General features: G+C 56.0%; 1 non-coding gene and 5 pseudogenes across 1 annotated transcript; all 6 read right to left on the reverse strand.

The window, feature by feature from the left end:
* Nucleotides 1-937: 937 nt before the first annotated feature.
* LOC144338863 (5S ribosomal RNA) lies at nt 938-1,047 on the reverse strand (annotated as a pseudogene).
* A 2,087-nt stretch (nt 1,048-3,134) lies between these two features.
* LOC114674683 (5S ribosomal RNA) lies at nt 3,135-3,254 on the reverse strand. The gene has a single exon (XR_003725810.1). It is a non-coding gene; the product is annotated as a 5S ribosomal RNA (ribosomal RNA).
* A 2,562-nt stretch (nt 3,255-5,816) lies between these two features.
* Nucleotides 5,817-5,934, reverse strand: LOC144338842 (5S ribosomal RNA; annotated as a pseudogene).
* A 2,277-nt stretch (nt 5,935-8,211) lies between these two features.
* On the reverse strand, nt 8,212-8,331 carry LOC114675270 (5S ribosomal RNA; annotated as a pseudogene).
* Nucleotides 8,332-10,029: 1,698 nt separating this feature from the next.
* On the reverse strand, nt 10,030-10,148 carry LOC114674625 (5S ribosomal RNA; annotated as a pseudogene).
* A 10,487-nt stretch (nt 10,149-20,635) lies between these two features.
* LOC144338831 (5S ribosomal RNA) lies at nt 20,636-20,754 on the reverse strand (annotated as a pseudogene).
* Nucleotides 20,755-20,939: the final 185 nt, after the last annotated feature.

The following is a 20,939-nucleotide window of genomic DNA, read 5'->3' on the forward strand; positions in this document are numbered from 1 at the left end:
GAATCGCCTGGGCGTTCCGGGAACGGGAAGGCACTGCAAACGGCAGGGAACCCGCGCCTGCGCCTTTGGGTTCCGGCCCCCTCCCCTCTCGGGCTGGAGGCGGGCTCCTGCCTGGGCCGCGGCTAGACAGAAGAGGTGGGATGCTGTTGCCCCATGGTGCTTTGTTGGCGGACCCGCAGCAGGAGATCTCCAGGTGCAGCGGGGGTGTATGTGGGCGATAAAGGGGGAGCAGAGTCAGGGGAGGTTGGGAAGCATGACGACAGTAGGGGGAAGGGAGGGAGGGGGGAAGCCACAAAAGCCATCAGCAGGCCGGGCGCGGTGGATCACGCCTGTAATCCCAGGACTTTGGGATGCCGAGGTGGGTGGATCACCTGTTCAGGAGATCTAAACCATCCTGGCTAATATGATGAAACCCCGTCTCTAGTAAAACTACAAAACATGAGCCGGGCGTGGTGGCGAGTGCCTGTAGTCCCAGCTGCTCAGGAGGCTGAAGCAGGAGAATGGCAAGAACCTGGGAGGCCGTGCTTTTAGTGAGCTGAGATCAGCCACTACCCTCCAGCCTGGGTGACAAAGTGAGACTCCGTCTGGAAGAAAAAGGAGGGAAGGAAGGAAGGAAGGAAGGAAGGAAGGAAGGAAGGAAGGAGAAAGAAAGAAGGAAAGATAGAAGAAAGAATGAAAGGAAGATAGAAAAAAGAAAAGAAAGAAAGAAGGAAGGAAGGAAAGAAAGAAAGAAAGAAAAAGAAAAGAAAGAAGGAAAGAAAGAAAGAAAGAAGGAAAGAAAGAAAGAAAGAAAGAAAGAAAGAAAGAAAGAAAGAAAGAAAGAAAGAAAGAAAGAAAGAAAAGAAAGAAAGAAAGAAAGAAGAAAGAAAGAAGAGTGAGAAAGAGATGGGAAGAAAGGAAGTTATATAAGAAGGAAAGACAAGAAAGAAAGCAAAAAAGTCTACAGCACCTGGTATTCCCAGGCAGTCTCCCATCCAAGTACTAACCAGGTCCAGATCCTGCTTAGCTTCGGAGATCAGGCGTATTCAGGGTGGTATGGCAGTAGACACCAGCAGAGGATGCCTGGCTGCCCCAAGAGTGCAGCGCCGCCATGCCCGCCGGCTTCCAGCCAGCACCGCCAGCTCGGGGCCACCAGGCTCGGATCAGGATCCCTGAGACTCTCGCCCGCGGCCTTCTCCAGCTCCCGAGCTCCCGAGCTTCCACCACGTCGGCCCACTCAGAACAGGGAGTGCTCCCAGGCATCAGGGCCCAGGGTCTATGATCCTGGGACCCCGTCAGGTCCTCCACCCTGTCACGGAAGTATTCCTTTGGATCCCTGGCCACTCAGGAGCTCCTGTGAGGCCCCCTCTTGCCCCACCCACCCAGAGCTGTCAGGGCTGGCCAAGTTCAAACAGCCGGCCCAGCCGCCCAGGGCTTTTCTCACAACACCCCCAGCAGGGTCACTTGCTCCAACCAAGACCCAGCCGGTGGGCAATACAGCCTTGGGGGTTGTGGCTTTGGGGATGTTCCTGCTTTTCCCCCGGCTGGCCCTAGAGCGGCAGTGTGGTCCCCGGTGAGAGGGGCTGAGAGAAACCCAGACACACCCCATATCCACCAGGGGCAAATCCACAACCCCACAAACAGACACACCCGGGTGCTCTCACGTGGGAACCCACACACGCGAGCACGCACGCACACAGACACACACACACATACACACACACACATGCACACCCACATAAGTGGCTTGAAGGATAGCAAGGAAGAGATGGATGGGGAGATTGAAACCGAGGGAGGGAGAGAGACAGCAATGGAGAGAGAAAGGGAAGGGGGAGAGGGAAAGAGACAGAGAGGCAAAGAAAGAGAGAGGGACTGAGAAAGAGACAGAGACAGAGAGACAGAGGGAAGGTGAGAGAAGTAGTGTGAGTTGCAGGGGCAAACCCAGAAGAGAGAGGGGCAGGGAGCTAGAGAGCAAGACCCATAGAGCCTTGGAGAGGGAGCACCCTGCTGAGGTAGGCAGGGCCCTTTTGAGCAAGCCAGGAGAGGGTGGCAGGGGCTTGGGCTGGGCCAGAACAGGGTGGCCAAGCCACCCATGGGAGAGGAGCAACAGAGCGCTGAGATGGGATTTGTCTTGGATAAATTGTTTGCTTTGGATTTGGGTATCCTAGGATCCTTTCTTTGTTGGCACCTCCCTCTTCTCTGGTATGGTGGCACCGGGCCTGAACACTGGGCTCGAGGCCTGCGCCTCTGGCATGTCCTCAGGACTGGAGTTTACACGAAGGTGTTGGCAATGGGAATCCGGGTGCACAGGGACTGTTTTACTGGGGTCCAGCCGCCTGCCCTCCTGGACTGGAGCCAGGCTACTGGCGGGTCGGTGGCCAGGTAGAAGCGGTAGGATGCTGCTGCTCTATGGTGTTTTGTTAGTGGACCCCCAGGAGGAGGTCCCCGGCTGCAGCAGTGGTTTAGGTGTGCGATAAAGGGGGAGCAGAGTCAGGGGAAGTTGGGAAGCATAGCTACCGTAGGGGGAAGGGTGGGAGGGGGGAAGCCACAAAAGCCTACAGCAGGCCGGGCATGGTGGATCACGCCTATAATCCCAGCACTTTAGGAGGCCGAGGCGGTTGGATAACGAGGTCAGACGTCCGGGCCAGCCTGGCTAACACGGTGAAACCCCGTCTTTAATAAAACTACAAAACATGAGCCGGGTGGGGTGGCGGGCGCCTGTAGTCCCAGCTGCTCGGGAGGCTGCGGCAGGTGAATGGCGTGAACCCAGGAAGCGAACCTTGCAGTGAGCCAAGATTGTGCCACTGCACTTCAGCCTGGGTGACAGAGCCAGACCCTGTCTGGAAGAAAAAGAAAGAAAGACAGAAAAAGAGAAGAAAGCAAGCAAGCGAGAGAGAGAGAGAGAGAGAGAGAGAGAGAGAGAGAGAGAGAGAGAGAGAGAAAGTAAACAAGGAAAGAGAGAAAGAAGGAAAAGAAAGAAAAGAAAGAAAGAAAGAAAAAGAAAAAGAAAGAAAGAAAAGAAAGAAAGAAAGAAAGAAAGAAAGAAAGAAAGAAAGAAAGAAAGAAAGAAAGAAAGAAAGAAAGAAAGAAAGAAGAGAGAGACAAGGGAAGAAAGGAAGGTAGAAAAGAAAGAAAGACCAGAAAGAAAGCAAAAAACCCTACAGCACCCGGTATTCCCAGGCGGTCTCCCATCCAAGTACTAACCAGGCCCAACCCTGCATAGCTTCACAAGATCAGATGAGATCGGGCGCGTTCAGGGTGGTATGACCGTAGATGGCAGCAGAGGCGCCTGGCTGCCCCAAGAGTCGGGCCCAGAAATGCCCGTCGGCTTCCAACCAGCACCACTAGCCCGGGGCCGCCGAGTTCGGATCCGGACTCCCGAGTCGATTGCCCGAGGCCTTCCCCCGGCTCCCAAGCTCCAGAGCTTCCACCACGTCGGGCCTGCTGGAAACAGGAAGTGCTCTGAGGCGTCAGGGCCCAAGGCCCATGATCCTGGGACCCTGTCCGGTCCTCCGCCCTGTCTAGGAAGTATTCTTTTAGATCCATGGCCGCTCAGGAGCTTCTGAGAGGCCCCCTCTTGCCCCACCCACCCAGAACCATCAGGGCTGGTCGACGGCGAACAGCCAACCCAGCAGAGCGTGGCCTTTTTCTCAGAATGCCCCGACCACGGTCGCTTGTCCCGACCAAATCCCAGCCTGTGAGCAAGAGGGTGTGGGGTTTTGGGGAATGGGGAATGGTCCTGATTTGCCCCGGGCAGGCACTGGATCCGGCAGCCTGATCTCCGGCGAGAGGGGCTGAGAGAAACCCAGATGCACCCCACCACCATCAGGAGCAAATCCATAGGCCCACACACAGACACACCTGGGACCTCGCGCGCGCGGGATCCTACACATGCGCGCGTGCACACAGACACACACACACGCACACACACACACGCACACACACACACGCACACACACACATGCACGCACACACAAACGGGTTGAAGAAGAGCAAGGAAGAGATGGATGGAGAGATTGAAACCGAGGGATGGAAAGAGACAGCGATCGAGCGAGACGGGGGACGGGGACAGGGAAAGAGACAGAGAGGTAGAGAAAGAGAGAGGGACAGAGAAAGAGAGAGAGAGAGACAGAGACACAGAGGGAAGACGACAGAAGTATCGCGACCTGAAGGGGTAAACCCAAAAGAGAGAGGGGGATGGAGCTAGACAGCGAGAGCCATAGAGACTTGGAGAGGGAGCGACCTGCTCCGGTAGGCGGGGCCCTTTTGATCAGGCCGGGATAGGGTGGAGGGTGCTTGGTAGGCCGGAACAGCTTGGCCAGGCCGTCTATGCGAGAGGAGCAATGGAGCGCTGAGACGAGTCTTGTCATGGATTGATTGCTTGCTTTGGAGGTGGGTTTCGTAGGCTCCTTCCTTTGTTGGCACCTCCCTGTGCTCTTGGTGCGGTGCAGTGAGCCCCTTGATTTGCAGAGTGCACCCGCCCGTTTGGCAGGAGCCATGACACCGGGAGTGCCCACGGTGCCTGAGGCCTGGGTCTCTTTCATGTCCTCGGGACTGGAGTTTACACGAAGTTGGTGGCAATGGAATCCGGGTGCACAGAGACTGTTTTCTTATTGGCTGGCAAAGCAATGTCCTTCCCCCAATAAAGCGGTCCCTGCGTTCTGGAGCGGAGGTCCTGGCTGGCGTGGTGTGGCACCTGCTGCCCCTGCCCGCCCCTTCCCCCGGTTTGGAAGGTTGCCGCGGCGCCCGATGAGTGCATTGAATCGCCTGGGCGTTCTGGGAGCGGGAAGGCAGCGCGAATGGCAGGGAACCTGCGCCTGCGCCTTTATGATCCCGCCCCCTGCCCTCTGGGGATGGACCCGGGCTCCTGGCTTGGCAGCGGCGAGGCGGAAGAGGTGGGAGGCTGCTGCCCGGTTGTGCTTTCGTGGCGGACCCCCAAGAGGATGTGCCCGGCTGTGGCGGGGGTGTAGGGGGGCGATAAAGTGGGAGCAGAGTCCGGGGATGTTGGGAAGCATGGCGACAGTAGGGGGAAGGGAGGGAGGGGGGAAGCCACAAAAGACTATAGCAGGCCTTGCGCGGTGGATCTCACCTGTAACCACCGCAGCCTGGGATTCCGAGGAGGGTGGATCACGAGGTCAGGGGATCCAGGCCAGTCTGGCTAACAGGGTGAAGCCCCGTCTCTACTAAAACTACAAAACATGAGCCCGGTGTGGTGGTGGGGGCCTGTAGTCCCCACTTCTTGGGAGGCTGAGGCAGGAGAATGGCGTGAACCCAGGAGGCCAAGCTTTTAGTGAGGCGAGGTCGTACCACTGCACTCCAGCCTGTGTGACAGAGTGAGACTCTATCTGGAAGAGAAAGAAAGAAAAGAAAGAAAGAAAGAAAGAAAGAAAGAAAGAAAGAAAGAAAGAAAGAAAGAAAGAAAGAAAGAAAGAAAGAAAGAAAGAAAGAAAGAAAGAAAGAAAGAGAAAGAAAGAGAAAGAAAGAAAAGGAGATAAAGAAAGAAGGAAAGAAAGAAGAAAGGAAGAAAGAAAGAGAAAGAAAGAAGGAAGGAAAAAAGAAAGAAAGAAGGGAAGGAAGAAAGAAAGAGCAAGAAATATAGAAAGAAGGAAAGAAAGAACGAAAGAAAGGAAGGGAGAAAGAAAGAAAAGAAGGAAAGAGAGAAGAAAGAAAGAGAGAAAGAAAAGAGGGAAAGAGAAAGAAAGAAAGAAAAAGAAAGAAGAAAGAAAAAAGAGAGAAAGAAAACGAAGAAAGAAGAAAAGAAAGAAAAAAGAAAGAAGAGAGAGAGAAGGGAAGAAAGAAAGGTAGAAAAGAAAGAAAGACATGAAAGAAAGCAAAAAAGCCTTCAGCGCCCGGTGTTCCCAGGCGGTCTCCCATCCAAGTACTAAACGGCCAGACCCTGCTAAGCTTCCGAGATCAGACGAGATCAGGCGCATTCAGGGTGGTATGGCTGTAGATACCAGCAGAGGCTCCTGGTTGCCCCAAGAGCCCGGCCCAGCCACACTCGCCGGCTTCCAGCCAGCACTGCCAGCCTGGGGCTGCCGGGTTCGGATCGGGACCCCCAAGCCGCTCGCCCGTGGCCTTCCCCCGGCTCCGGAGCTCCGGACATTCCACCACATCGGGCCGCTCAGAACAGGGAGTGCTCCGAGGCGTCAGGGCCCAGGACCATGATCCTGAGACTCAGTCCAGTCCTCCACCCTGTCGCTTAGGTATTCTTTTGGATTCGTGGTCGCTCAGGAGCTCCTGCCTGGCCCCTTCTTGCCTCACCCAGCCAGAGCCGTCAGGGCTGGCCAAGGGCGAACAGCTGGCCCAGAGGCACGTGGACTTTTTCTCATAAAGCCACCACCACGGTCGCTCTTCCCCAACAAGACCTGGCTGTTGGGCAAGATGGTGTGGGGAGTTGGGGGTTGGGGTATGGCCCTGCTTTGCTCCCTCCTGGCACTATAGCCAGCAGCCGGATCCCCGGTGAGAGGGGCTGAGAGAAACCCAGACACACCCTGTCACAACCAGGAGGAAATCCACAGCCCCACACACAGACACACCCGGGTGCTCGCGTGTGGAAACTCACACGCGCCCGTGCACTCACTCACACACACACGCACGCACACACAAACGTCTTGAGGGAGAGCAAGGAAGACATGGATGGAGAGATTGAAACTGGGGGAGGGAGAGAGACAGCAATCGAGAGAGACAGGGGAGGGGGAGAGGGAAAGAGACAGAGAGGCAAAGAAAGAAAGAGGGACAGGGAAAGAGAGAGACAGAGAGACAGAGGGAAGGCGACAGGAGCGCGAGGTGCAGGGGCAAACACAGAAGAGAGAGGGGGAAGAAGCTAGAGAGCGAGAGCAATAGAGCCTTGGAGAGGGCGTGCCATGCTCCGTAGGCCAGGGCCCTTTTGAGCAGGCCAGGATAGGGTGGAGGGGGATTGGGCTGGGCCAGAACAGGGTGGCCAGGCCGTCCATGTGAGAGGAGTAATGGAGCGCTGAGACCGATTTTGTCTTGGATTAATTGCTTGTTTTGGAGGTGGGTTTCATAGGCTTCTTCTTTTGTTGGCACCTCCCTGGGCTCTTGGTGCGGTGCAGAGGGCCCTTGGATTTGCAGAGTGCCCCCGCCCCTTTGGCGGGAGCCATGACACCGGGTGTGCCCACGGGGCCTAAGGCCTGGGTCTCTGGCGTGTCCTCGGGACTTTAGTTTACACGAGTTTGGTGGGAATGGGAATCCGGGTGCACAGGGACTATTTTCCTGGTGGCTGGCATAGCAATGTCCTTCCCCCTGATAAAACAGGCACTGAATTCTGGAGTGGAGGTCTTGGCTGGTGTGTGTGGCACCCGCTGACCCTGGCCACCCCTTCCCCCGGTTTGGAAGATTACGGGGGTGCCGGATGAGTGTAATGAATTGCCTCGGCCTTCCGGGAGCAGGAAGGCACCACGAACTGCAGGGAACCCGCGACTGCGCCTTTGGGGTCAGGCCCCCTGCACTCCGGGGCTGAAGAAGGGGCCCTGGCAGGGCGGCTGCGAGGCGTGAGCAGTGGTATGCTCCTACAGTAGGCCAAGTGTGGTGGATCAAGCCTGTAATGCCAGGACTTTGGGATGCCTAGGCGGGTGGATCAGGACTTCAGGAGATCTAGGCCAGCCTCGCTAATACAGTGAAACCGCGTCTCTAATAAAACTGCAAAACATGAGCCGGGCGTGGTGAAGGGCACCTGTAGTCCCAGGCTGAGGCAGGAGAATGGCGTGATCGCGGGAGGCCGAGCTTTTAGTGAGCCGAGATAGCGCCACTGCACTCCATCCTGGGTGACAGAGCGACTCCGTCTGGAAGATAAAGAAGGAAAGACAGGAAGGAAGGAAGGAAGGAAGGAAGGAAGGAAGGAAGGAAGGAAGGAAGGAAGGAAGGAAGGAAGGAAGGAAGGAAGGAAGGAAGGAAGGAAGGGAAAGAAAGGAGAGAGAGAAAGAAAGAAAAGAAAGACAGAAAGAAAGAAGAAAGAAAGAAAGAGAAAGAAAGAAAAGAAAGAGGGAAAGAAAGAAAGAGGAGAGGAAAGAAGAAAGAAAGAAAGAGAAAGAAACAAAGAAAGAAAGAAAAGAAAGAAGGAAGGAAGGAAAGAAGGAAGGAAGAGAGAAAGAAAAGAAAGAAAGAAAGAAAGAAGAAAGAAAAAGAGAGAGAAAGAAAAGAAAGAAAGAAGAGAGAGAGACAGAAGGGAAGAAAGGAAGGTAGAAAAGAAAGACAAGAAAGAAAGCAAAAAAGCCTAAACCGCCCGGTATTCCCAGGCGGTCTCCTATCCAAGTAATAACCAGGCCCGACCCTGCTTAGCTTCCGAGATCAGACGAGATCCGGGGCATTCAGGGTGGTATGGCCGAGGATGTGGGCAGAGGCAGCTGGGTGCCCCAGGAGCCTGGCCCAGCCATGCCCGCCGGCCCGGGGCCGCCGGGCTCGGATCAGGACCCCCGTGACACTGGCTCTCGGCCTTCCCCCGGCTCCCGGGCTGCCAAGCTTCCACCACGTTGGGCCCGATCGGAACATTCAGTGCTTGGAGGCCTCAGGGTCCAGGGCCCACGATCGTAGGACCGGTACTCCGCCCTGTCCCGGAGGTATTCTTTTGGATCCCTGGTCACTCAGGAGCTCCTGAGGGCCCCTGCTTACCCCACAAACCCAGAGACGTCAGGGCTGGTCAAGGTCGAACAGACGGCCCAGGCGCGTGTGGCCTTTGTCTCACAACGCCCAAAGAATGGTCGCTTGTCCCAACCAGGAGCCGGTCTGTGGCCAAGAGGGCGTGGCGATTGGGGATTGGGGGATGGTCCTACTTTGCCTTGGGCTGGCAATAGAGCCGGCAGCGTCATCCCGGGTGAGTCGGCTTTTGTCTTAGATTAATTGCTTCCATTGGAGGTGGTTTTCGTGGGCTCCTTCCTCGGCTGGCAGCTGCCTGTGCTCTTGGTGCTCTTGGTGCGATGCGGTGGACCCTTAGATTTCCAGAGTGCGCCCGCCCGTTTGGCGGGAGCCGTGTCTCCGGCTTGTTCCTCGGTACTAGAGTTTACACGAAGTTGGTGGCAATGGGAATCCAGGTGCACAGGGACTCTTTTCCTGGTAGCTGCCGAAGCAATGTCCTTCCCCCAGATAAAGTAGCACTTGCGTTCTGTAGCGGAGGTCTTGGCTGGCATGTGTCTCACCCGCTGCCCCTGTCGGCCCCTTTAACCGTATTGGAAGGATGTAGCGGGGTCTGATGAGTGGATTGAATCGCCTGCGCGTTCCGGAAGCGGGAAGGCACCGCGAACAGCAGGGAACCCGTGCCTGCGCCTTTGGGGTCCGGGCCACTGCCCTCCCAGGCTGGACCCGGGCTCCTGGAGTGGAGGCGGCGAGGTGGAAGAGGTGGGATGCTGCCGCCTGGTGGTGCTTTGGTGGCGGACCCCCAGGAGGAGGTCACCGGCTGCAGTGGGGGTGTAGGCAGGCGATAAAGGGGGAGCAGAGTCAGAGGAGGTTGGGAAGCATGGCGACAGTAGGGGGAAGGGAGGGAAGGGGGAAGTCACAAAAGCCTACAGCCTGCGGTGGATCACGCCTGTAATCCTAGCACTTTGGGAGGCCGAGGAGGGTGGATCACGAGGTCAGGAGATCCAGACCAGCCTGGGTAACACGGTGAAACCCCGTCTCTACTAAAACTACAAAACATCAGCCGGGCGTGGTAGTCCCAGGTGCTCGGGAGGCTGAGGCAGGAGAATGGCGTGAACCTGGGAAGCAGAGCTTGCAGTGAGCCGAGATTGAGGCACTGCACTCCAGCATGGGTGACAGAGCGAGATTCCATCTGGAAGAAAAAGAAAGGAGGAAAGAAAGGAAAGAAAGGAAAGAAAGGGAGAAAGAGAGAAAGAGAGAAAGAAAGAAAGAAAAGAAAGAAAGAAAGAAAGAAAGAAAGAAAGAAAGAAAGAAAGAAAGAAAGAAAGGAAGGAAAGAAGGAAAGAAAGAAGAAAGAAAGAGAGAGAGAGAAAGAAAAGAAATAAAGAAAGAAGAGAGAAAGAGAGAAGGAAAGAAATGAAGGTAGAAAAGAAAGAAAGACAAGAAAGAAAGCAATAATGACTACAGCACCCGATATTCCCAAGTGGTCTCCCATCCAAAGACTAACTAGGTGCTACCCTGCTTACCTTCCGAGATCAGACGAGATGGGGCACGTTCAGGGTGGTATTGCCATAGACGCCGGCAGAGGTGCCTGGCCGCCACAAGAGCCCAGCCCAGCCATGCCCCTCGGCTTCCAGCCGACATCGCCCACCCGGGGCCTCCCGGCTCGTATTGGGACCCCCGAGCCGCTCCTCCGCGGCCTTCCTCCGGCTCCCGAGCTGCGGAGCTTCCACCACGTCAGGCCCGCTGGGAACAGGGAGTGCTCCGAGGCATCAGGGCCCAGGGCCCACCATCCTAGGAACACGTCCTGTCCTCCGCCGTGTCGCGGAGGTATTCTTTTGGATCTCTGGTGGCTCAGGAGCTCCTGCAAGGCCCCCTCTTGCCGCACCCAGCCAGAGTCATCAAGGCTGGCCAAGGGCGAACAGGAGGCCCAGCAGCGCGTGGCCTTTTCCTCACAATGCCAACAACTGGGCCTGCGCCTTTGGGGTCTGGCCCCCTGCCCTTCCAGGCTGGATCCGAGCTCCTGGCCAGGCGGCGGCTAGGCAGAAGCGGTGGAATGCTGCTGCCAGGTGGTGCTTTGGTGGCGCACCCATAGAAGGAGATCCCCGACTGCGACGGGGGTGTAGGGGCGCGATAAAGTGGGAGCAGAGTCAGGGGAGGTCGGGAAGCATGGCGACAGTAGGAGGAAGGGAGGGAGAGGGGAATCCACAAAAGCCTACATCAGGCCGGGTGCAGTGGATCACTCCTGTAATCCAGCACTTTGTGTGGCCGAGGCGTGTGGATCACGTAGTCAGGAGATCCAGACCAGCCTGGCTAACACGGTGAAACCGCGTCTCTACTAAAACTACAAAACATGAGCCGGGCGTGGTGGCCGCGCCTGTAGTCCCAGCTGCTCGGGATGCTGAGGCAGGAGAATGGCGTGAACCCGGGCAGAGGAGCTTGCAGTGAGAAGAGATCGCACCACCGCACTCCAGTCTGGTCTGGGTGACAGAGCGAAACTCCCTCTGGAAGAGAAAAGAAAGGAAAGAAAGAAAGAAAGAGAGAAAGAGAGAAAGAGAGAGAGAAAGAGAGAAAGAGGGAAAGAGAGAGAGAGAAAGAGAGAAAGAAAGAAAGAAAGAAAGAAAGAAAGAAAGAAAGAAAGAGAGAGAAAGAAAGAGAGAGAGAGAGAGAAAGAAAGAAAGAAAGAAAGAAAGAAAGAAAGAAAGAAAGAAAGAAAGAAAGAAAGAAAGAGAGAGAGAAAGAAAGGCAGGGAGGGAGGGAGGGAGGAAGAGAGAGAAGAAAGTGAGAAGGAAAGAAAGAAGAAAGAATGAGAGAAAGAAGGAAAAGAAAGAAAGAAAACAAAGAAAAAAGAAAAGAAGGAAAGAAAGAGAAAGAAAGAAGGACAGAAAGAAGGACAGAGAGAAAGAAAGACTGAAAGAAAATAAAGAAGAAAGAAAGAGAAAGAAAAGAAAAAAGAAGGAAAGAGAGAGAAAGAAAAGAAAGAAGGAAAGAGAAGAAAGAAAGAAAGAAAGTGAAAGAAAGAAAAGAAAGAAAGAAACAGAGAAGAGGGGAATGAAAGGCAGGTAGAAAAGAAAGAAAGACGAAAAAGAAAACAAAAAAGTCTACAGCACTCGGTATTCCCAGGCGGTCTCCCATCCAAGTACTAACCAGGCCCCATGCTGCTAAGCTCCAGAGATCAGACGAGATCGGGCGGGTTCAGGTGGCATGCCTGTAGCCGCCGGCAGAGGCACTTGGCTGCCCCAAGAGCCCTGCCTTCCCATGCCTGCCGGCTCCCAGCTGGCACCGCCAGCCCGGGGACACCGGGCTCATATTCAAACCCCCGAGAAGCTCGCCCTCGGCCTTCCCCCGGCTCCCGAGCTCCCGAGTTTCCACCACGTAGGGCCCGCTCGGAACAGGGAATGCTCCGAGGCGTCAGGGCCCAGGGCCCACGATCCCGGACCCCGTCCGGTCTTCCGCCCTGTCTAGGAAGTATTCTTTTAGATCCATGGCGGCTCAGGAGCTCCTGCGAGGCCCCCTCTTGCCCCACCCAGCCAGAGCCCTCAGGGCTGGCCAAGGGCGAACAGGCGGCTGAGCAGCGCATGGACTTTTTCTCACAATGCCAACACAATGGTCATTTATCCCGACCAAGACCCGGCCGGTGGGCAAGAGGGCGTTGGGGGTTGGGGTTTGGGGGATGGCCCTGCTTTGACCCGGTCTGGCCCTAGAGCCAGCAGCCTGATCTCCAGCGAGAGAGGCTGAGAGAAACCCAGACACACGCCAACACTACCAGGAGCAAATCCACAGCCCCACACACAGACACACCCTTGCTGTCACGCGCAGGAACACACGCGCGCGCGCACAGACACACGCAAGCATGCACGCACACACAAACGGCTTGAAGGACAGTAAGGAAGAGATGGATGGAGATATTGAAACTGAAGGAGGGAGAGAGACATCCATGGAGAGAAACAGGGGAAGGGGAGAGGGAAAGAGACAGACAGAGATTTAGAGAGAGATAGTGGGACAGAGAAAGAGAGAGAGACAGAGAGACAGAGGGAAGGCGGCAGAAGTAGTGGGAGGTGCAAGGGCAAACCCAGAAGAGAGAGGGGGAGGGAGCTAGAGAGCCAGAGTGATAGAGACTTGGAGACTGAGTGCCCTGCTCTTGTAGGCAGGGCCGTTTTGAGCAGACCGGGATAGGCTGGAGGGGCCTTGGGCTGGGTCAGAACAGGGTGGCCAGGCCATCCATGCGAGAGGAGCAACGCAGCGCTGATACAGAGATTGTCTTGGATTAATTGCTTGTTTTGGAGGTGGGTATCGTAGGTTCCTTCCTTTGTCGGCAGTTCCCTGTGCTCTTGGTGCGGTGCGGTGTGCCTCTTGATTTAGGCTCCTTCTTTTGTTGGCACCTCCCTGTGCTCTTGGTGCGGTGCGGTGCGGTGTGCCCCTTGATTTAGGCTCCTTCCTTTTTTGGCACCTCCCTGTGCTCTTGATGCGGTGCGGTGTGCCCCTTGATTCGCAGAGTGCGCCCGCCCGTTTAGCGGGATCCGTGGAACGGGGCGTGCCCACGGGGCACGAGGCCTGGGTCTCTGGCGTATCCTCGGGGCTGGAGTTTACACGAAGATGGTGGCAATGGGAATCTGGGTGCACAGGGACAGTTTCTTGGTGGCTGGCGAAGCAATGTCCTTCCCCGGATAAAGCAGCCGCTGCGATCTGGAGTGGAGGTCGTGGCCGGCGTGTGTGGCACCCGCTGCCCCTGCCCGCTCCTTTCCCCGGTTTGGAAGGTTGCGGTGGTGCCCGATGAGTGGATTGAATTGCCTGGGCGTTCCGGGAATGGAAAGGTACCATGAACGGCAGGGAACCCGCGCCTACGCCTTTGGGATCCGGCCCCCTGCAATCCCGGGCTGGAGCCGGGCTTCTGGCGGGGCGGCAGCGAGGTGGAAGCGCTGGGATGCTACTGCCCGAAGGTGCTTTGGTGCTGGAACCCCAGAAGGAGGTCCCCAGCTGCAGCAGGAGTGTAGGGGGGCGATAAAGGAGTAGCAGCGTCAGGGGAGGTTGGGAAGCATGGCGACAGTAGGGGGAAGGGAGGGAGAGGGGAAGCCACAAAAGCCTACAGCAGGCTGAGTGTGGTGGATCACGCCTCTAATCCCAGCACTTTGGGAGGCCGAGGCGGATGGATCACGAGGTCAAGAGATCCAGACCAGCCAGGCTTAGACGGTGAAACCCCGTCTCTACTAAAACTACAAAGCATGAGCCGGGTGTGGTGGCGGGCGCCTGTACTCCCAGCTGCTCCGGAGGCTGAGACGTGAGAATGGCGTGAACCCGGGAGGCGGAGCTTACAGTGAGCCAAGATCGGGCCACTGCACTCCAGCCTGGGTGAAAGAGTGAGACTCTGGAAGAAAAAGAGAGAAAAGAAAAGAGAAAAGAAAAGAAAGAAAAGAAAAGAAAAGAAAAGAAAAGAAAAGAAAAGAAAGAAGGAAGGGAGGGAGGGAGGGAGGGAAGGAGAGAGAGAAAGAAGGAAAGAAGGCAAGAAAGAGAGAGGAAGAAGGAAAGAAAGAAAGAAAAGAAAGAAAGAAAACGAAAGAAAGAAAAGAAGGAAAGAAATAAAGAAAGAAAAGAAAGAATTAAAGAAAGAAGAAAGAGAGAAAGAAAAGAAAGAAAGAAGGAAAGAAAGAAGAAAGAAAGAAAAGAAAGAAAGATGGAAAGAAAGAAAGAGAGAGAAAGAACGAAAAGAAAGAAAATCGAAGAAAGAAAGAAAGAAAGAAAGAAAGAAAGAAAGAAAGAAAGAAGAAGAAAGAAAGAGAGAAAGAAAGAAGGAAAGAAAGAGAAAGAAAGAACAGAGAGAGAGAAGGGAAGAAACGAAGGTAGAATAGAAAGAAAGTCAGGAAAGAAAGCCAAAAACCTACAGTACCCAGTATTCCCAGGCGGTCTGCCGTCCAAATACTAACCAGGTCCGACCTTGCTTAGCTTCGGAGATCGGGCGCGTTCAGGGTGGTATGGCAGTAGAGAGTAACAGAGGCGCCTGGCTGCCCCAAAAGCCCGGCCCAGCCATGCCTGCCGGCTTCCAGCCAGCACCGCCGGCCCGGGCCCGCCGGGCTCGGATCGGGACCCCGGAGTGGCTCGCCCGCGGCCTTCCCCCGGCTCCCGAGCTCCCAAGCTTCCACCACGTCGGGTCAGCTCAGAACAGGGGGCACTCCGAGGCGTCAGGGTCCAGGGCCCACGATCCTGGGACCTCATCGGGTCCTCCACCCTGTCGCACAGGTATTCTTTTGGATCCGTGGCTGCCCAGGAGCTCCTGCGAGGGCCCCTCTTGCCCCACCCATCCAGAGCCGTCAGTGCTGGCCAAGGGCAAACAGCCGGCCCAGCGGCGCATGGCCTTTTTCTCACAACGCCCCCACCACTCTAGCGAGTCCCAGCCGCTGGGCAAGAGGGCGTGGGGGTTTGGGGGTTGGGAGACGGCCCTGCTTTGTCCCGGGCTGGCACTAGAGCTAGAAGCCTGATCCCCGGAGAGAGGGGCTGAGAGAAACCCAGACACACCCCACCACCACCAGGAGCAAATACACAGCCTCACACACAGACAAACCCGGGCGCTCGTGCACGGGAACCAACACTTGCGCGAGCTCACGCACATAGACACACACACAGACACACACACACACACACACACACACACATGCATGCACACACAAACGGCTTGAAGGAGAGGAAGGAAGAGATAAATGGACAGATTGAAACCGAGGGAGGGAGAGAGACAGCGATCTAGAGAAACAGGGGAGGGAGAGAGGGAAACAGACAGACAGAGAGGCAGAGGAAGAGAGAGGGACAGAGAAAGAGAGAGAGACAGAGGGACAGAGGGAAGGCGACAGAAATAGCGTGAGCTGCAGGGGCAAACCCAGAAGAGAGAGGGGGAGGAAGCTAGAGAGCAAGAGTAATAAAGGCTTGGAGAGGGAGCGCCCTGCTCCGGTAGGCGGCGCCCTTTTGAGCAGGCCAGGATAGGGTGGAGAGGGCTTGGGCTTGGCCAGAACAGGGTGGCCAGGCCGTCCATGCCAGAGGAGCAACGGAGCGCTGAGACGGGTTTTGTCCTGGATTAATTGCTTGCTGTGCAGGTGGGTTTCATAGGCTCCTTCCTTTGTTAGCACCTCCCTATGCTCTTAGCGTGGTGCGGTGGTCCCCTTGATTTGCAGGGTTTGCCTGTCCGTTTGGCGGGAGCAGTGGCAAAGGGCTTGCCCACGGGGCCCGTAGGCCATTGTCTCTGGCGTGACCTTGGGACTGGAGTTTACAGGAAGTTGGTGGCAATGGGAATCCGGGTGCACAGGGACTGTTTTCCTGGTGGCTGGCGAAGCAATGTCCTTCCCCTGGATAAAGCAGCCCCTGCGTTCTGGAGCAGAGTTCTTGGCTGGCGTGTGTGGCACCCGCTGCCCCTGACTGACCCTTCTCCCCGTTTGGAAGGTTGTGGCGGCGCCTAATGAGTGAATAGAATCGCCTGGGCGTTCCGGGAGCGGGAAGGCACCACGAATGGCAGGGAACCCAGGCCTGCGCATTTGGGATCCGTCCCCCTGCCCTCCTGGACTGGAGCCGGGCTCCTGGCAGAGCGCCAGCGAGGCGGAAGGGGTGGGGTCCTGCTGCCCGGTGGTGCTTTGGTGGCAGACCCCCATGAGGAGGTCCCAGGCTGTGGTGGGGGTGTAGGCGGGCGATCAAGTGGGAGCAGAGTCAGGGGAGTTTGGGAAGCATGGCGACAGTAGGGGGAAGGGAGGGAGGGGGAAGCCACAAAAGCCTACAGCAGGCCGGGCACCGTGGATCACGCCTGTAATCCCAGCACTTTGGGAGGCCGAGATGGGTGGGTCACGAGGTCAGGAGATCCAGACAAGCCTGGCTAACACGGAGAAACCCAGTCTCTATTAAAACTACAAAACATGAGCCGGGCTTGGTGGCGGGCGCCGGTAGTCCCAGCTGCTGGGGAGGCTGAGGCAGGAGAATAGCGTGAACCCTGGAGTTGGAGCTTACAGTGAGCTGAGATCACTCCACTGCACTCCAGCCTGGGTGACAGAGTGAGACTCCATCGGGAAGAAAAAGAAAGAGAAAGAGAGACAGAGAGAGAGAGAGAAGGAAAGAAAAAAAAAAGAAAGAAAGAAAGAAAGAAAGAAAGAAAGAAAGAAAGAAAGAAAGAAAGAAAGAAAGGGGCAGAAAGAAGGAAAGAAAGAAGAGACAAAGAAAGAAAAGAAAGAAGTGAAGAAAGAAGAAAGAAAGAAAGAAAGAAAGAATAGAAAGAATGAAAGAGAGAGAAATAAAGAAAAGAAAGGATAGAAAGAAGGAGGAAAGAGAGGAAGAAAAGGAAGAAAGAAAAAAAGAATGAAAGAAAGAGAGAGAAAGAAATAAAAGAAAGGAGGAAAGAAAGAGAGAAAGAAAGAAAAGAAAGAAAAAGAAAGGAGAGAGAGAGAAGGAAAGAAAGGAAGGTAGAAAAGAAAGAAAGACAAGAAAGCAAAAAAGCCTACAGCACCCGGTATTCCCAGGTTGTCTCCCATCCACGGTGGCTTGTCCCGAGCAAGACCCGGCTGGTGGGCAAGAGGGAGTGGGGGTTGGGGGTTGGAAGATGGCCCTGCTTTTCCCGGAGCTGGCACTAGAGCCAGAATCCTGATCCCCGGCGAGAGGGGATCCACCACCAGGAGCAAATCCACAGCCCCACAAACAGACACACCTGGGCGCTCACGCGCAGGAACCCACACACGCGCGTGTGCACACAGAAACACACACACACACATATGCACGCCCACACAAATGGCTTGAAGGAGAGCAAGGAACAGATGGATGGAGAGATTGAAACCAAGGAAGGGAGAGAGACAGCGATCGACAGAGACATGGGTGGGGGAGAGGGAAAGAGACAGACAAAGACGCAGAGAAAGAGAGAGAGACAGAGAGACAGACGGAAGGTGACAGACGTAGCGCGAGGTGCAGAGGCAAACCCAGAAGAGAGAGGAGGAGGGAGCTAGAGAGCCACAGCGATAGAACCTTGGAGAGGGAGCATCCTGCTCCGGTAGGCAGGTTCCTTTTGAGCAGACCTGGATAGGGTGGAGTGGGCTTGGGCTGGGCCAGAACAGGGTGGCCAGGCCATCCATGCGAGAGGAGCAACGGAGCCCTGAGACGGGTTTTGTCTTGGATTAATTGCTTGCCTTGGAGGTGGGTTTCGTAGACTCCTTCCTTTTTTGGAATCTCCCTGTGCTCTTGGTGCGGTGCAGTGGTCCCCTTGATTTGCACAGTGTGCCCGCCCGTTTGGCGGGAGCCGTGGCACCGGGTGTGCCCACAGGGCCCGAGGCCTGGGTCTCTGTCGTATCCTCGGGACTGGAGTTTACACGAAACTGGTGGCAATGGGAATCCGGGTGCACAGGGACTGTTTTCCTGGTGGGTGGCATAGCAATGTCCTTCCTCCGGATAAAGCAGCCCCTGCGTTCTGGAGCGGAGGTCTTTGTTGGCGTGTGTGGCACTCGCTGCCCCTGCCCGTCCCTTCCCCCGGTTTGGAAGTTTCTGGCGGCGCCTGATGAGTGGATTGAATCGCCTGGGCGTTCCGGAAGTGGGTAGGCACCACGAACTGCAGGAAACCCGCGCCTGCACCTTTGGGGTCCGGCCCGGTGCCCTACCAGGCTGGAGCCGGTCTCCTGGCGGGGCGGCAGCGAAGCGGAAGCGGTGGGATGCTGCTGCCCCGTGGTGCTTTCGTGGCGGAAGCCCTGGAGGAAGTCCCCGGCAGCGGCGGGTGTGTAGGCGGGTGATAAAGTGGGAACAGAGTCAGGGGAGGTTGGGAAGCATGGCGACAATGGGGGGACTAACCAGGCCCGACCCTGCTTAGCTTCGGGACCATCCGGTCCTCCGCCCTGTCTCGGAGGTATTCTTTCGCATCCCTGGCCGCTCAGGAGCTCCTGCAAGGCCACCTCTTGCCCCACCCACCCAGAGCCGTCAAGGCTGGCCAAGGGCCAACAGTCAGACCAGCAGCGCCTGGCCCTTTTCTCAGAACGCCCCCACCACGGTGGCTTGTCCCGACCAAGACCCAGCTGGTGGGCAAGCGGGCGTGGGGTGTTCGGTGGTGGGGGATAACCCTGCTTTGCCCCTGGCTGGCACTAGAGCCGGAAACCTGATCCCCGGCGAGAGGGGCTGAGGCACACACAGAGACACACACACACACGCACGCACGCACACACAAATGGCTTGAAGGAGAGCAAGGAAGAGATGGATGGAGAGATTGAAATCGAGGGACGGAGAGAGACAGCAATCGAGAGAGACAGGAGAGGGAGAGAGAGAAAGAGACAGAGAGGCAGAGAAAGAGAGAGGGACAGAGAAAGAGAGAGAGACAGAGAGACAGAGGGAAGGTGACAGAAGTAGCAAGAGGTGCAGGGGCAAACCCAGAAGAGAGAGGGTGAGGAAGCTAGAGAGCGAGAGTGATAGAGTCTTGGAGTGGTAGCGCCCTGCTCCCATAGGCAGGGCCCTTTTGGGCGGGCCGGGATAGGGTGGAAGGGGCTTGGGCTGGGCCAGAACAGGGTGGCCAGGCCTTCCATGGGAGAAGAGCAACGGAGCGCTGACACGGGTGTTGTCTTGGATTAATTGCTTGTTTTGGAGGTGGGTTTAGTAGTCTCCTTCCTTTGTTGGCACCTCCCTGTGCTCTTGGTGTGGTGCAGTGTGCCCCTTGACTTGCAGAGTGTGCCCGACCGTTTTATGGGAGCCGTGGCACCAGGCGTGCCCATGTCGCCCCAGGCCTGGGAATCTGGCACGTCCTCGGGACTGGAGTTTACACGAAGTTGGTGGCAATGGGAATCCGGGTGCAGTGGGACTGTTTTCCTGGTGGCTGGCGAAGCAATATCCTTCACCAGGATAAAGCAGCCCCTGCGCTCTGGAGCGGAGGTCTTGGCTGGCCTGTGTGGCACCTGCTGCCCCTGCCTGCCCCTTCATCCAGTTTGGAAGGTTGCTGTGGTGTCCGATGAGTGGATTGAATGGCCTGGGCGTTCCGGGAGCTGGAAGGCACTGTGAAAAGCAGGGAACACACGCCTGCGCCTTTGGGATCCAGCCCCCTGCCCTCCCGGGCTGGAGCTCCTGGTGGGGCGGCGGTGAGGTGGAAGCAGTGGGATGCTGCTGCCCAGTGGTGCTTTGGTGGCGGACCCCAGGAGGAGTTCCCCGGCTGCGGTGGGGGAGGTGTAGGCGGGTGATAAAGGGGGAGCAGAGTCAGGGGAGGTTGGGAAGCATGGCGACAATAGGGTGATAGGAGGGAGGATGGAAGCCACAAAAGCCTACAGCAGGCAGGGCGCGGTGGATCACAGCTGTAGTCCCAGCACTTTGGGAGGCTGAGGCAGGTAGATCACGAGGTCATGAGATCCAGACCAGCCTGGCTAACACGGTGAAACCTCGGCTCTACTAAAACTACAAAAGCATGAGCCGGGAGTGGTGGCGGGCAGCTGTAGGCCCGGTTGCTGGGGAGGCTGAGGCAGGAGAATGGCATTGAACCCGGGAGGCAGAGCTTACAGTTAGCCAAGAACGGTGCCCCTGCACTCCAGCATGGGTGACAGAGCAAGACTCTGACTGGAAGACGAAGGAAGGAAGGAAGGAAGGGAGGGAGGGAGGGAGGGAGGGAGGGAGGAAGAAAGGAAGGAAGGAGGGAAGGAAGGAAGGAAGGAAGGAAGGAAGGAAGGAAGGAAGGAAGGAAGGAAGGAGGGAGGGAGGGAGGGAGGGAGGGAGGGAGGGAGGGAAGGAAAGGAAAGGAAAGAAAGAGAAGAAAGAAAAAGAAAAGAAAGGAAGAAGGGAAGAAAGAAGAAAAAAAGAACGAAAGAGAGAAAGAAAAGAAAGAAGGAAAGAAGGAACAAAGAAAGAAAGAAAAGAAAGAAAGGAAGAAAGAACGAAAGAGAGAAAGAAAAAGAAAGAGAGAGAGAGAAAGAAAAGAAAGAAAGAAGGAAAGAAGGAAGAAAGAAAGAAAGAAAGAGAGAAAGAAAGATGGTAAGAAAAGAAGGGAGAGAAAGAAAGAAAAGAAAGACGGGAAGAAAGAAAAAGAAAGAGAGAGAGAGAGAAAGGAGAGAGAGAGAAGGAAAGAAAGGAAGGTAGAAAAGAAAGAAAGCAAAAAAACCTACAGCACCCGGTATTCACAGGTGGTCTCCCATCCAAGTACTAACCAGGCCCGATCATGCTCAGTTTCTGAGATCAGACGAGATCGGGCGTGTTCAGGGTGGTATGGCTGTAGAACCCGGCAGAGGAGCCTGGCTGCCCCAAGAGCCCGGCCCAGCCATGCCTGCCGGCTTCCAACCGGCACCGCCAGCCCGGGGCTGCCGGGCTCGCATCGGTACCCCGGAGCCGCTCGCCTGCGGTCTTCTCCAGCTCCTGAGCTCCCTAGCTTCCACCACATTGGGTCCGCTCGGAACAGGGAGTGC

This window comes from Macaca mulatta, chromosome 1 (assembly GCF_049350105.2).
Source record: "Macaca mulatta isolate MMU2019108-1 chromosome 1, T2T-MMU8v2.0, whole genome shotgun sequence".
Classification (NCBI taxonomy): domain Eukaryota; kingdom Metazoa; phylum Chordata; class Mammalia; order Primates; family Cercopithecidae; genus Macaca; species Macaca mulatta.